General features: G+C 38.1%; 1 protein-coding gene across 1 annotated transcript in view; it reads right to left on the bottom strand.

Annotated features, from left to right (window-relative positions):
* The window catches only part of SCN11A (sodium voltage-gated channel alpha subunit 11), a 127,490-nt gene that overhangs the window by 106,544 nt on the left and 5,022 nt on the right, over window positions 1-15,924 (bottom strand). The window lies entirely within an intron of this gene.

The raw sequence follows: 15,924 nt of genomic DNA, 5'->3' as shown, positions 1-15,924 counted from the left end.
CTAAGAGGGAAGTTTATAGCTATACAAGCCTACCTCAAGAAACAAGAAAAATCTCAAATAAACAATCTAACCTTACACCTAAAGGAACTAGAGAAAGAAGAACAAACAAAACCCAAAGTTAGCAGAAGGAAAGAAATCATAAAGATCAGAGTAGAAATACATGAAATAGAAACAAAGAAAACAATAGCAAGGATCAATAAAACTAAAAGCTGGTTCTTTGAGAAGATAAACAAAATTGATAAACCATTAGCCAGACTCATCAAAAAAAAAAGAGGGAGAGGACTCAAATCAATAAAATTAGAAATGAAAAAGGAGAAGTTACAACAGACACTGCAGAAATACAAAGCATCCTAAGAGACTACTACAAGTAACTCTATGCCAATAAAATGGACAACCTGGAAGAAATGGACAAATTCTTAGAAAGGTATAACCTTCCAAGACTGAACCAGGAAGAAATAGAAAATATGAACCGACCAATCACAAGTAATGAAATTGAAACTGTAATTAAAAATCTTCCAACAAACAAAAGTCCAGGACCAGATGGCTTCACAGGCGAATTCTATCAAATATTTAGGGAAGAGCTAACACCCATCCTTCTCAAAGTCTTCCAAAAAATTGCAGAGGAAGGAACACTCCCAAACTCATTCTATGAGGCCACTATCACCCTGATACCAAAACCAGACAAAGATACTACAAAAAAAGAAAATTACAGACCAATATCACTGATGAATATAGATGTAAAAATCCTCAACAAAATACTAGCAAACAAAATCCAACAGCACATTAAAAGGATCACACACCATGATCAAGTGGGGTTTATTCCAGGAATGCAAGGATTCTTCAATATATGCAAATCAATCAACGTGATACATCATATTAACAAATTGAAGGAGAAAAACCATATGATCATCTCAATAGATGCAGAGAAAGCTTTTGACAAAATTCAACACTCATTTATGATAAAAGCCCTGCAGAAAGTAGTCATAGAGGGAACTTTCCTCAACATACTAAAGGCCATATATGACAAACCCACAGCCAACATTGTCCTCAATGGTGAAAAACTGAAACCATTTCCACTAAGATCAGGAACAAGACAAGGTTGCCCACTCTCACCACTATTATTCAACATAGTTTTGGAAGTGTTAGCCACAGCAATCAGAGAAGAAAAAGAAAAGGAATCCAAATCAGAAAAGAAGAAGTAAAGCTGTCACTGTTTGCAGATGACATGATACTATACATAGAGAATCCTAAAGATGCTACCAGAAAACTGTTAGAGCTAATCAATGAATATGGTAAAGTTGCAGGATACAAAATTAATGCACAGAAATCTCTTGCATTCCTATACACTAATGATGAAAAACCTGAAAGTGAAATTGAAAAAACACTCCCGTTTACCATTGCAACAAAAAGAATAAAATATCTAGGAATAAACCTACCTAAGGAGACAAAAGACCTGTATGCAGAAAATTATAAGACACTGATGAAAGAAATTAAAGATGATACAAATAGATGGAGAGATATACCATGTTCTTGGATTGGAAGAATCAACATTGTGAAAATGACTCTACTACCCAAAGCAATCTACAGATTCAATGCAATCCCTATCAAACTACCACTGGCATTTTTCACAGAACTAGAACAAAAAATTTCACAATTTGTATGGAAACACAAAAGACCCCGAATAGCCAAAGCAATCTTGAGAACGAAAAATGGAGCTGGAGGAATCAGGCTCCCTGACTTCAGACTATATTACAAAGCTACAGTAATAAAGACAGTTTGGTACTGGCACAAAAACAGAAACATAGATAAATGGAACAGGATAGAAAGCCCAAAGATAAACCCATGCACATATGGTCACCTTATCTTTGATAAAGGAGGCAAGCATATACAGTGGAGAAAAGACAGCCTCTTCAATAAGTGGTGCTGGGAAAATTGGACAGGTACATGTAAAAGTATGAAATTAGAACACTCCCTGACACCATACACAAAAATAAACTCAAAATGGATTAAAGACCTAATTGTAAGGCCAGACACTATCAAACTCTTAGAGCAAAACATAGGCAGAACACTCTATGACATAAATCACAGCAAGATCCTTTTTGACCCAGCTCCTAGAGAAATGGAAATAAAAACACAAATAAACAAATGGGACCTAATGAAACTTAAAAGCTTTTGCACAGCAAAGGAAACCATAAACAAGACCAAAAGACAACACTCAGAATGGGAGAAAATATTTGCAAATGAAGCAACTGACAAAGGATCAATCTCCAAGATTTACAAGCAGCTCATGCAGCTCAATAACAGAAAAACAAACAACCCAATCCAAAAATGGGCAGAAGACCTAAACAGACATTTCTCCAAAGAAGATATACAGATTGCCAACAGACACATGAAAGAATGCTCAACATCATTAATCATTAGAGAAATGCAAATCAAAACTACAATGAGATATTCATTCACACCGGTCAGAATGGCCATCATCAAAAAATCTAGAAACAATAAATGCTGGAGAGGGTGTGGAGAAAAGGGAACACTCTTGCACTGTAGGTGGGAATGTAAATTGATACAGCCACTATGGAGAACAGTATGGAGGTTCCTTAAAAAACTAAAAATAGAACTACCATATGACCCAGCAATCCCACTACTGGGCATATATCCTGAGAAAACCATAATTCAAAAAGAGTCATGTACCAAAATGTTGACTGCAGCTCTATTTACAATAGCCAGGACGTGGAAGCAACCTAAGTGTCCATCATCAGATGAATGGATAAAGAAGATGTGGCACATATATACAATGGAATATTACTCAGCCATAAAAAGAAATGAAATGGAGGTATTTGTAGTGAGGTGGATGGAGTTAGAGTCTGTCATACAGAGTGAAGTAAGTCAGAAAGAGAAAAACAAATACAGTATGCAACGGCATATTTACCAACGGCATTTTTCACAGAACTAGAACAAAAAATCTTAAAATTTGTTTGGAGACACAAAAGACCCCGAATAGCCAAAGCAGTCTTGAGGGAAAAAAACAGAGCTGGAGGAATCAGACTCCCTGACTTCAGACTAGACTACAAAGCGACAGTAATCAAGACAATATGGTACTGGCACAAAAACAGAAACACAGATCAACGGAACAAGATATAAAGCCCAGAGATAAACCCATGCACCTATGGTCAACTAACCTATGACAAAGGAGGCAAGGATATACAATGGAGAAAAGACAGTATCTTCAATAGGTGGTGCTGGGAAAACTGGACAGCTACATGTAAAAGAATGAAATTAGAACACTCCCTAACACCATACACAAAAATAAACTCAAAATGGATTCGAGACCGAAATGTAAGACCGGACACTATAAAACTCTTAGAGGAAAACATAGGAAGAACACTCTTTGACATAAATCACAGCAAGATCTTTTTTGATCCACCTCCTAGAGTAATGGAAATAAAAACAAAAATAAACAAATGGGACCTAATGAAACTTAAAAGCTTTTGCACAGCAAGGAAACCATAAACAAGACGAAAAGACAACCCTCAGAATGGGAGAAAATATTTGCAAATGAATCAACAGACAGAGGATTAATCTCCAAAATATATCAACAGCTCATGCAGCTCAATATTAAAAAAACAAACAACCCAATCCAAAACTGGGCAGAAGACCTAAATAGACATTTCGCCAAAGAAGACATACAGATGGCCAGGGAGCACATGAAAAGCTGCTCAGCATCACTAATTATTAGAGAAATGCAAATCAAAACTACAATGAGGTATCACCTCACACCAGTTAGAATGGGCATCATCAGAAAATCTACAAACAACAAATGCTGGAGAGAGTGTGGAGAAAAGGGAACCCTCTTGCACTGTTGGTGGGAATGTAAATTGATACAGCCACTATGGAGAACAGTATGGAGGTTCCTTAAAGAACTAAAAATAGAATTACCATATGACCCAGCAATCCCACTACTGGGCATATACCCAGAGAAAACCATAATTCAATAAGACACATGCACCCCAATGTTCACTGCAGCACTATTTACAATAGCCAGGTCATGGAAGCAACCTAAATGCCCGTCGACAGACGAATGGATAAAGAAGATGTGGTACATATATCCAATGGAATATTACTCAGCCATAAAAAGGAATGAAATTGGGTCATTTCTAGAGACGTGGATGGATCTAGAGACTGTCATACAGAGTGAAGTCAGAAAGAGAAAACAAATATCATATGTTAGCGCATATATGTGGAACCTAGAAAAAAGGTACAGATGAACCAGTTTGCAGGGCAGAAATTAAGACACAGATGTAGAGAATAAACGTATGGACACCAAGGGGGGAAAGCGGTGGTGGGGTGGGGGTGGTGGTGTGATGAATTGGGCAATTGCGATTGACATGTGTACACTGATGTGTATAAAACTGATGACTAATAAGGACCTGCTGTATAAAAAAATAAATTAAATTTAAAAATTAAAAAAAAAAACCTTTATTAAATGAATGAATAAATACCATGATCATGCCAAATGGCCCAAATTATATCAGCCTCCTGAATTTAGGGTTTTTTTGTTTGTTCTCATTGAAGTACAGTTGATTTACAATGTTGTGTTAATTTCTGCTGTACAGCAAAGTGATTCAGTTATACATATATATATATTCTTTTTCATATTATTTTCCATTGTGGTTTATTACAGGATACTGAATATAGTTCCCTGTGCTATACAGTAGGACCCTGTTGTTTTGGTAGAGCTATTTGACTCTTTGAACTCTAATCATGTATAGTTTTGTTAAAGGTAAAAACTGAAAATAGAAAAAAGATAATACAAGTAGAAATTTTAGTATTTTTTTCTTGACCTCCACTTTGAAAACCCTAACAATAAGCTCCAGCATTAACAGCAGGAGCTGTGCCCCTGGAGCCCATCACAGAGTCTGGGGTGTGAACATGAACCTTTAGGAAGCAAATGAATGAAGAGGAACAGACAAAAACAAATTTTCTTAAGATCTTTCAAGTCATCTTATTATTTAGCCCCTATCATACAGATATGATCTAATTTGTTTAAGATTGACATGGAGATAGACAAGTTATTTCCATACCTTGCATATCGATTTTTCTGTGGAAAAACAAGTAGACTCTGGAAAATGGGATTGATTTGTTCATAAGAGATAGCAGCTTAATCTTACACATCAGAGACCACCATCATAGTTAATTTGGGATTCTACATTTTGATTTGAGAAGTGGAATATTATAAAATGCTGGCTTTCAACTGGGAAAGGGAACATAAGAGAATCACAAGGGCGGGAATGCCGAGGAAGGGTACCTGTAGTTTGAAGAAAAAGCACTGTTCATTTAAGAACCACTGGTATTTATGTGAAGCAGTGAAAGTAGAGTCAAGAGGGTGGTTTGTGGTTCTGGCTTTGCCAATTACCTAACCAAGTAACTTGGTCTCAATTTCATGTTAAATGCAGAGGGCTGCACTTGATGGTCTCTAAGATTATAATTAAGTCTAAAAATTGTTGTATGTTCCACCAATATTCTGAATGGCAAAGGCAGGTCAGACTGATCTAGACAAGGAAACTCTTTCATCTTTAAAATAGAAATAAAAACATTTTGGAAAAGAAAATAATATTTGATTTGGGCTTTGAGATTTACCAATTAAATAATATCTAATTCAATTTGTTGAGTAAAATCAGTGTACTGGATACAGTTTCTTTACATGAAAATGCCATGGTGTTTTTATTTAGGCTCCTTGCCAACAGCCTCCCTGATTCATAAATTCTATTTTAGATGCTATTTTCTCTTCCTGATCTCTATGTGGCTAGAAAAAAAGGATGTATGCTTAGGTAATAAATGATGATACTCGTCTCTTACTTTTTCTCATGTTCATTTCTATGGTCTACTGCAATTATGTTTCTTTACTGAGGATGGCTAAAAATGTACCTGCAGCAACAGCTTGTAAATGCAAGGTAAATGCTTGATTAGCTGTAATTAGGGGCTCATGAAAATAAATACCAGGTGATAGTTTGCACTATTCATCAAAGAGCATTAATGGAGGTGAGGGAGAGCATAATTTTTTTTCCTTTTAAAAAAATAACCAAATGAGGAAAAGTCATCAATAATGCTACCACTTACAGAAAGCCACCTTTAATAGACTGCATCATTAATAGTGTCTTCCTAATCCTTTTCCTGGAGCTATGGCAAACATAGTGGTCCAGAGACACATTTCAAAGGCTTAGCACACACACAATCTTTCACATACATAAAAGTCTGTATGTGCCACAGCTGATCTAGGGAGGAGACACAGCCCCTGCCAGAGATGATGCCCAGAGCAGAGAGGAAGAAATTCTTTGGCTTCTTCCTTTCTTTTTTCTTCGGATTCCTAGTAGTGCTGACCCCAGCCAGAAGCCAGCTGACATGAGAGTCTGGAAAATGCGGGTTGCAGAGGGGAATCACAGTCAACCAGAGCGACGCATAAACAAGCACAGGATCAGCACAGTACCCCTATGCTACTCAGCATTCAATCCCATCCTTCTACCCATCCTTAACTCTCTGAAACGACTTCCTGCTTGTACCTAACACAGAATAGTAGTGTGAGTGCCTGACATTAGGCTTTTGATTGTTGAGGCATCCATTTCAAAAGATATATATCTTGAATAGCATATTACCAGTTGTCTGACACAGCTATTGGCAAAACAACCAGATAAGGAATTAGGCTATCACCACCAATGAAGTTCCCTCTTTCAGAAAGACCTGGGTAATCTAGATAACTGACCACTTGAGTGACCCCACTTCTCCCTTCCTGCATCCCAATTCCCATTCTTATGCTTGAAATTAGCCAATGAAAAGTGAACCCATGAAACCCTAGACACCCCACTCTGGGATCCTAATAAATGAATAATACAAGCAGAAGTTTTAGTATTTTTTTCTTGACCTCCACTTTGAAAACCTTAACAATAAGCTCCAGCATTAATAGCCCAGAGTACTGGGCACTGTTATCTCTTATCCTTTTGCATACTTGTTTCCCTGGCCTCAGCTATTTCCTCACACCTGATCAGTATTCTCCCAAATACTTGAGGAGAACCCACAGGTCTCTGGGTTTCTCTCTGAGTGCAATTCTCTCCTCTTTGGAAGCCTGTCCTGAGAACTCTTGCCTGAACTGGAAGTCCTCTCTGTTATCATTTGTATTAATTTCTTACTTCCATTGCCCAAGGTTAATTTGTTCTTTTTCTAACCTTTTGAATAGAACGTTTAATTCATGTAACATCACTCTTTCTTATTTATAATGTTCTTTTTATCACAGCTTTAACCATAACTCGTAAATTTTGCCATATAGGATTTTTCTTATCATTGCTTTCATTTTCTCTGTAGAAAAATGTTTTAAATCCCCAAAGGGTTGGGGTATTATTGTTGGATCATTTACACCATTGTTATTATTAACATGTGGTTTCCCACATTATGACTAAAGGCTGTGGGAAAGCATATCCCACAGTAGTTAACAGCTTTCATTCTTGAGTCAGAAGGCTGGAGTTTAAAATTCCTGCTCTTTTTCTGGCTATATGACATTGGGCAGAGTATTTAATCTAAGGCTCAATTTCTTCACTTGTAAAATTGAGATAATAATAATACCTATCTCAGATGGTTGTCCAGAGAATTAAACTACGATAATTCATGTAAAACCTTTAGCACATAGTAAGTGTTCAACAAATCTTAGTTAATTTATATTTGGGGGAATTTATAGAAGGTCCTTTGTGGTCACCTTTTGCTGTTCAAGTGGCACTTGCAAGAATTAAATAAAGATGTTCTCTGTGGGCATAAAATTCAATATGGCAGCACATGCTCTTGATCCTAGCTCCATAACCCCTTGGCCTGCTCTGAATTTGCCTGCAGCTGTAGGGGACAGTGTGCTGACAGTCTCTTCAAGGACCTATACATCCCTGCTTCTCTACTTGAAGGTACCCAGCAGGGTTTGGGACTTAAAACCCTCAGAGATAATTCTTAACCAGTTAGGGATGGGAGAAATTGGATAAACACCCTGTCTTTTCTGTCCCTGGAGAGAACAAATCTAAGGTGCATTTCACATGTTCCTCAGAGGATCCTCAGAGGAACTGAGCTTCAGTTACCCATGGGGAAACCTGCTCTCTTATGAATCCTGATGGGGTTTTCCTCCTTCTGTCTCACCGTCCCTGCTCTTTTTCTTGTGCTTCCTGAGACGACCTCCTAAATAAACCAGCTGCACCAAGACCTTGCACAGAATCTGCCTTTTGGAGGAACACAGACTAACACAGATACATATGTATTAAATTATCCTAGTAATTGTATTGTTCACATCTTCTAAGGAGTGCTTCTTAAATCTCATTTCATATTATAATCAACTGGAGAAAAATATATTTCTGGAGATTGTCAGATAAAAAAACAAATCCAGATTTAGTAAGGAGAGATTTTATTCAAAAGGATTATTGCAAAGAGGGGCAGCATGGACCTTTGCACTAAGGGGAGGAGAGCTATTGCAATAGGGAGAGGCTCTGACCATAAGACATCAAAGATTAGGCAAAAAGTTTTTCTTTTATACAGAGGAGTATAAATAAGACTAGAAAGAACCAGGTGTGGAGGAGTGGGGTAAAAGAGTGATGTTGGGGAGAGGGAATTTCCCCCTCTACCCTTCTTGAGTTCCTGTGTCTGGACTAATAATAAAGTTGACACAAAGATTAACAGGAAAAAAAGAAACCAATTTTAATTTGTGCACACCAAGGTTTCATAGAAATGGGACCTAAGAAGTGGCCAAAGCAGGCAGTTTTTAAATTTTTTAAACAAAGAAACAATAAATTTGTGAGGAATTGACAGAACAAAGAAACTTAGGCTTTGGGTGCTTAATGAGTAAGGAATTTAAGCATAGTTTGGGTTTGGGTAGTAAATTAGTAAAGAAGTAACAAAGTTTTCTTATATAGGCTTCTCAGTCCTGAATTCCCTATCTCTGGTGATAAGAATTACCTTTCTACAGGGAGGGGAAACTTTCATAGGGATATTTATTTCCTGTTTTCAGGGGACAGAGAGAAAGGTCAAAGTGTCCCTTTTGCATGGGTCATTTCTTAAGTAACTTTAATTCAAAAATAATCAACATGCCATTGTGGTGTATTTTGGGGTGGTCTGCCCTGGGCCCCAACAGTGACCTGATGGGAGTAGATCAGAAAATGTTCTACCCTGAGGCCAGCCTTTTCTCAGGAGAGGTTGTTAAGGATGTTGACTTAAAGAAAAATGCACAACATGAGAGTTGTGAGTTTAAGTTTTTTTCAGGGTCTTACTGAGGACTATAGCCTGGGAGCCAGCCATTCAGTAGCTCTGAGTAAACTGCTCCAAAGAGGTAGGAGAGGAGCCAGTATTTTTATGAATTTTTTGGCTAAGACATATACACAACTCAAGCATACATCTTGGCAAAAGATTAACAAAAAAAATTTTAAAAAGATTAACGTTAATCGCAAACAAAATCAAGTTAATGATTTTAATGCTTTTCCATGTACGGGAAGATGCAAGAAGCTGGGGTCATTGGAATTCTTCCTGAGATATGCATCTTAGCTATCTAGGGGCCCATTGATTCAAAGAACAGAGTGCCTCATTTTGTTTTTTCATCCTGAATTCCCCTCAAGGCCCATTGTGCACTGTCAGTGGGTGACTGCAGTGGGTTGTGACCTCACCCTTGTAGAACCGGATGGTGAGTTACACTCTTCATTCTTTTTTTGCTCACAAGGAGGACTGTGTGCTGGCTCAGATTGAGTGTGGGCTAAAGCTTAGGGACCTTGGAGGAAAGAATCTTAACCGAAGTTTAACAAGCATTTTGTTCTGATTGGTCAATGGGGACAATCAGTTCCGTTAATCATTTATGAAGCCAAGAATGGGAACTTAGAGGGTCTGTGTCTAGTCTTGTCATAGGTAAACAAGGGGGCACACGTGAGTCTTACCTAAGTCATATGGAAGAGGATGGTTCTTTGTAGTCTTTTCCAGAACACAAAAGAGGCTCTGTGTGTACGTGCACGTGTGTGTGTGTGTGTGTGTGTGTGTGTGTGCGTGTGTGTGTGTGTTTCTTTAACTGTCCCTGTTTTCCAGGAGCACATGGCTCAGGTAAAATTCAACATTGTCAGGATGAAGCCTGGACTACAATATTTTCTAGAAGCTCCCCAGGTAATGTATAGATTACAATAAAAGAATTGAGAGACACATCAACTAATCAAAACGTGTGGACCTTATTCAAATCCTAATTCAAACAAAACTATTTGTAAAAATGACCTTTATAAAACAGTTGGGAATTTTAATATTGAATCTTTGATGAAGTTAAGGAATTACTGCTATTTTTTAGGTGGGATAATGATATTGTACCTATGAATTTTTAATTTTTTAAAAAAGTGATAATGGTATTGTCAATGCAATCCCTATCAAACTACCAATGGCATTTTCCACAGAACTAGAACAAAAAATTTCACAATTTGTGTGGAAACACAAAAGACCCCAAATAGCCAAAGTAATCTTGAGAAAGAAAAATGGAGCTGGAAGAATCAGGCTCCTGGACTTCAGACTATACTGCAAAGCTACAGTAATCAAGACAGTATGGTACTGGCACAAAAACAGAAATATAGACCAATGGAACAGGATAGAAACCCAGAGATAATCCCACGCACATATGGTCACCTTTTCTTTGATAAAGGAGGCAAGAGTATACAGTGGAGCAAAGACAGCCTCTTCAATAAGTGGTGTTGGGAAAACTGGACAGCTACATGTAAAAGAATGAAATTAAAACACTCCCTAACACCATACACAAAAATAAACTCAAAGTGGATTAAAGACCTAAATGTAAGGCCAGACACTATAAAACTCTTAGAGCAAAACATAGGAAGAACACTCCATGACATAAATCACAGCAAGATCCTTTTTGACCCACCTCCTAAAGAAATGGAAATAAAAACAAAAATAATCAAATGAGACCTAATGAAACTTAAAAGCTTTTGTACAGCAAAGGGAACCATAAACAAGACATAAGATAACCCTCAGAATGGTAGAAAATATTTGCAAATGAAACAACTGACAAAGGATTAATCTCCAAAATATACAGGCAGCTCATGCAGCTCAATATCAAAAAAACAAACAACCCAATCCAAAACTGGACAGGAGATCTAAATAGACATTTCTCCAAAGAAGATATACAGATTGCCAACAGACACATGAAAGAATGCTCAACATCATTAATCATTAGAGAAATGCAAATCAAAACTACAATGAGATATCATCTCACACCAGTCAGAATGGCCATCATCAAAAAATCTACAAACGATAAATGCTGGAGAGGGTGTGGAGAAAAGGGAACCCTCTTGCACTGTTGGTGGGAATGTAAATTGATACAGCCACTATGGAGAACACTATGGAAGTTCCTTAAAAAACTAAAAACAGAACTACCATACGACCCAGCAATCCCACTGCTGGGCATATACCCTGAGAAAACCATAACTCAAAAGGAGTCATGCACCACAATGTTCATTGCAGCACTATTTACAATAGCCAGGACATGGAAGCAACCTAAGTGTCCATCGACAGATGAATGGATAAAGAAGATGTGGCACATATATACAATGGAATATTACTCAGCCGTAAAAAGAAATGAAATTGAGTTATTTGTAGTGAGGTGGATGGACCTAGAGTCTGTCATACAGAGTGAAGTAAGTCAGAAAGAGAAAAACAAATACCATATGCTAGCACATATATATGGAATCTAAAAAAAAAAAAAAGGTTCTGATGAACTTAGGGGCAGGACAGGAATAAAGATGCAGATGTAGAGAATGGACTTAAGGACACGGGGATGGGGTAGGATAAACTAGGACGAAGTGAGAGAGTAGCATTGACATATATACACTACCAAATGTAAAATAGATAGCTAGTAGGAAGCAGCTACATAACACAGGGAGATCAGCTTGGTGCTTTGTGACCACCTAGAGGGGTCAGATAGCGAGGGTGGGAAGGAGACACAAGAGGGAGGAGATATGGTGATATATGTATGCATATAGCAGATTCACTTTGTTATACAGCAGAAACTAACCCAACATTGTAAAGCAATTATACTCCAATAAAGATGTAAAAAAATAAAATAAAACTTACTGAGACTTGTTCATAGCGTATTAAAAATAAAAAAAGTGATAATGGTATTGTCATTATATTTTTTAAAAAGAATCCTTATATTTTAGAGATACTCATTGGAGGAAATGTGTGTAGGTTAAATGATACGATTTCTGGGATTTGCTTCAGTATCATATAGAAGGGGAAAAAGTGGGTGAGGAAAGTTGGCCGTGAATTGGTAACTGTCGAAGTTGGGTGGTGTGGGTCACGTGGGTTCATTAGATTAGTCTGTCTACTCTTGCATATGTTTGAAATAAAAAAGCTTTTCTATGGAAGCTCCCTAATTGTTCTTAATAGGCAGCCCATGTTGAAAACTGCTTTTTATATCCTTACTTATTTTTAGTCTGCTCAATTGCCAAGACCTGAAAGAGGTCTGTTAAGGGTTCCCCTTCCATGGCTATTGCATTTCTATCCATTTCCCCTTGTATTTTCTGCAATGCTTCATTTCTATAATTCATTGCTTTATTGTTTGTCACATTAAGGTTTATGAAAGATTTCCTTTTCCTTGCCATGAAAAAAATGTTCATGGCAAAAGTAAAGAAAAAAAATCAAGTAGTATAAAAAGGTATACAGTGAAAAATAGATTTCCCTTTCAACTCAGATTCCCAACTTTCAGTCCCTCTGCCGAGTGTCAGACACAATTATCAATTTCCTCTGTCTCCATCAAGAAATAGTCAATGTGTATGTGAACACATATATGTACATATGTACACATACTTGGAAGGCAGCTATGCTCACCACTATACCACCAATGCCATATTCAGGTACATATACTTGAATATCATACACACACACACATACACACAATTGGGACCAAAGGATTTTACATTCTGTTAGACTTCTTGCATTTATCACTTAAATCTTGTACAGAAAATGGAAAACTATACACTGTGGTCAACCCTGCAGCATTACTGATTCTGTTTCTATGAGAGCTATTTTACAACTCTGTAAATTATAGATAACTGATAACAAGGCAGAATAACTCCTATCTACAGACATATCAATTCTGTCAGGTACAGGGACAACCTCCCCCACCGGTAGTAAACCAGTGTGGCCCTCATTTGCACATCCATTTCAACCTTCCTTTATTGCACATGAATCTGTGTTTCTTGACTTCTCCTTTGAGCCAGTTATGACATCTGCCTAGCCCTCCTCAGTATAAAAGTCCTTCCATGTCCCTGTTTCTTGATTGTGGGGAAAAGGCTTCAGTCTCACAGGCCTTCCCCACGTTCCAAAAAGCTGGCTCAAGCAGTTAATGATTAGGAAAAGAGAGTCACAGGACTCCTGGTTCCTCCTGAAGGAATATAGATAACAATCTGATCCATATCTTTGAGTTGTTCTGCAGAAACTGAGACCCTCACCCAGGTGGAGGATGGTGACTACATGCTGACCACAAGCACTAGACCCCAGACTGGTTGGAACCAGAAGGCTGAGATTCCTAACACATCACCCTGTTACCTCACCACCAACCAATCAGAAGAAGGCTCAGGAGCTGATCAGGCATCCCACGACCCTATCCCCTAACAATATCTTTTAAAACCCTTGCCTGGAAGCCATTGGGGAGTTCAGGTCTTTTGAGCACAAGCAGCCCATTCTCCTTGCTTGGCCCTTGCAATAAACCTTTCTCTGTTCCAAAAGCCGATGTTTTGGTTTGTTTGGCCTCACTGTGCGTTGGGCACACAACTTAGGTTTGACAACAGTCCTTCATTGTGAACAAAATGAAATCTTTAACACTTGTTCATTTTATATCTGCATGAGAGTCATGATTTTACTTTTTTTTTTTTAAGAATTATCCTTTAACAGCATTTCACATATAGGCTGAACATACAACTCTGGGATTTAAGGAAAACCCAACTTTACTTCTGTCCCTCATTGTGTGAATAACTGTCTGGATGTATCAACTCATTTAATCGGTCCCAGTCATTTGCTTCAACAATGGATCAATAAATATTCTTTTATTTGTATTTTTAAGTTAAATGTAATTGCACTTGTAGGATGAATTTCTAGAAGAGAAACTGCTAAATCACCCTCCAAGGAGATTATACCAATTTACCCTCCCACGAAGAGTCTCTAAAATGATGGGTTTTCCACATTCTCTGAACACAGTACATTATCAAACTTTTAGATCTTTTCCAATCTGGTAGGTGAAAAATGGAATCTTATTTAAATATGTATTTCCTTCATTATGAATGAGATTAAACACATTTTCATACAATGTAAGCCATTAATTTTCTTTTTCTGTAAGCTGCCTATTTATGTCCTTTGCTCATTTTTTTCCACAGTGTTTTGGTATTGTTCATATTAACTTGTATGCTCTCTTGGTATATTAAGGAAATTGGCCCTTTGTCATGTGTGTTGCAAATATATTTTCCCATTGTGGTGCTGGGGTACCATGAAGAGATGGGGCAAGACAAGCGTAGTACAACTCAGTGGACTGAGAATATAGCTGCATCTAGAAAGGCTGCAACTCTCCAGCCCTCTAGATGTGACTGAGCTGTTACCTTCTCATTCACAACCGCTCAGCAATGAAGATCTAATTGAAGTGCAAGAAAAAGAGTGCACTGAAAAGTTACCATGGAAACTACCCCTCCCACAGCATTTAGCATTCAAAGGCTTCTGCAGGCATTCATGTACAACAAATTAGCAAAGAAAGATTTCCAGACTCACAACCCTAATTTTGAATGCAGTTTAAAGGTGTTTGGAGGCATAAAGAATACCTGTGGTTTCTATAGGGAGATTACCAGGAAAATAATTGTCTTGGGTTCTAGCTTCTGTGGAGGATAATTTGTTGAGACATTAGAGGGTACTTTGTTTTTGCAGCAGTCTTCCCTCCTTCCCCCATCTTCTGCTGATGGTTGCCAGTCCATAGTGCTTGCTGATCTCAGGAGTGGTTTGTAATAGCGGTCCTGAAGCTTAAAGACTACCTCTTGTCTTGCCTTTAATGAAAGCCCAAGCTCACTGAAGAGCTTAAGCTGCAAATCTAGGTGGGAAAGGGTGTACAGGGGGAAAAATCCATACTCTTTGTAGGGCAGAGAGGTCAGTGAAAGCAGGAAGAGAGGTTCTACAAAGAGTAAAGACCTGTGACCACTGTTGAAAGCATCCCGGTTGGTGACAGACCCTGGTCAATGATGGCTGCATATCTTAGAAGGGTGGGGCCCTAAGCACTAGGATTTCCAGCTATAACAAAAAACCCCAGTCCCAGTGGAGGAAAAGAACAGAGGCCTGGCCACTTTCAAAGGACACTGGGCACCTCAGAACTAACCATTGTGGCCTGAGAATTGTTGGTGCCTCCCTGTATGACTCCTGGTCATTCGTCAGTGACCTAACGGTGGATCAAGGTAGTCAGGGGAGTCTTAACAATAACTGAGGTTGACTTTTCCATCATTTTGGCTGTCTGGGAGCTCAGAATTATAAATAATTTCAATAAGCTAATATGATATACTTATATGTCAAAGTTTTGGAGTAAGATTCACATACACTGTACTTTTTTGGACTAGTATTTTAGGAAGCCTCAGGCAGTTCAGCTCCTGTACAAAAATTCCACCACAAAAAAGTACATTTGTGGGACTTCCCTGGTGGTCCAGTGGCAAAGAATCCGCTTTCCAATGCAGGGGACGCGGGTTCGATCCCTGGTCTCGGAACTAAGATTCCACATGCCACAGAGGAACTAAGCCCGCACACTACAACGAAGAGCCCCCGCAGCGCAACAAAAGATCCCGCATGCCGCAACAAAGACCCGACGCAGCCAAAAATAATAAATAAATTAATAAATAAATAAAAATTTTT

This window comes from Balaenoptera musculus, chromosome 11 (genome assembly GCF_009873245.2).
Source record: "Balaenoptera musculus isolate JJ_BM4_2016_0621 chromosome 11, mBalMus1.pri.v3, whole genome shotgun sequence".
NCBI lineage: Eukaryota > Metazoa > Chordata > Mammalia > Artiodactyla > Balaenopteridae > Balaenoptera > Balaenoptera musculus.
This window is presented reverse-complemented; position numbering and strand designations above follow the sequence as displayed.